A 787-nucleotide genomic window follows, 5' to 3' on the forward strand; every position below is an offset into this window, starting at 1 on the left:
GCTTCCCACACATGTTTCCCTGCTGTCATGTCCTGCAGTTGAGTGAGGTGTGCTGGGACCACGCGCACTCCGCCGTGCGGCTCTCGTTGGAGGGCCGTGGGGAGGAAGAGAAGGAGAAAGGGAGGGAAGGCGAGATCCAAGAAGGAGTAGAGAGAGGAAGCGGAGGGGGCGAGAGGCAGCTTTTCATCCTGATCTTCCCGAACTCTTTGGAGGTGGAACAAGACTTCAAACTCCGCCTCACAGGTAGAGGCCAGGGCCTTCTCAGTCTCTCGCCCTCCCCCCTCCTTCCCTCCTACCTGTTGCTCTTCCTAACACCGCGCTTTCTCGTCCCGTCGTCCATCGTGCGATCTCTTGGCGGACCCCTGTCCCGCCTTTTTCCCTTGCCCACTGGCTCCCCGACTCCCCGAGGCCTTTCCTCCCTCCCTCCCTCCCTCCCTCCTTTCCTCCTTCCTTCGTTCATTCCTCCGCCCCTTCAATCTTCATGTCTTGATGTAAAACCCATCACAGCCCCTGGCCGCTCTCTCTCTTTACCCATTCCCTCCTACCCTTTACCTCACACGCCCTCCCTACGTCTCCCTCGCCGTTACCTTAACAGCGCTTCGTCGACCGGGGCGGTCTCCGCACCTGAAGAAGCAGGTCCCCTTCCAGTACATCGGCATGTTCGCCGGTACGTCTCTTGGTTCCTCTTCTTTTAAATTCTTCCCTCCTCCCCTCCTTCTCGCCCTCCCTCTACCTTGGCCTCTCTGCCCCCAGCCCCCTTCCCTATCTTCCCTCCTTTACTCTCTGG

Source organism: Nannochloropsis gaditana (assembly GCF_000240725.1).
Source record: "Nannochloropsis gaditana CCMP526 unplaced genomic scaffold scaffold275, whole genome shotgun sequence".
Taxonomy (NCBI): Eukaryota; class Eustigmatophyceae; order Eustigmatales; family Monodopsidaceae; genus Microchloropsis; species Microchloropsis gaditana.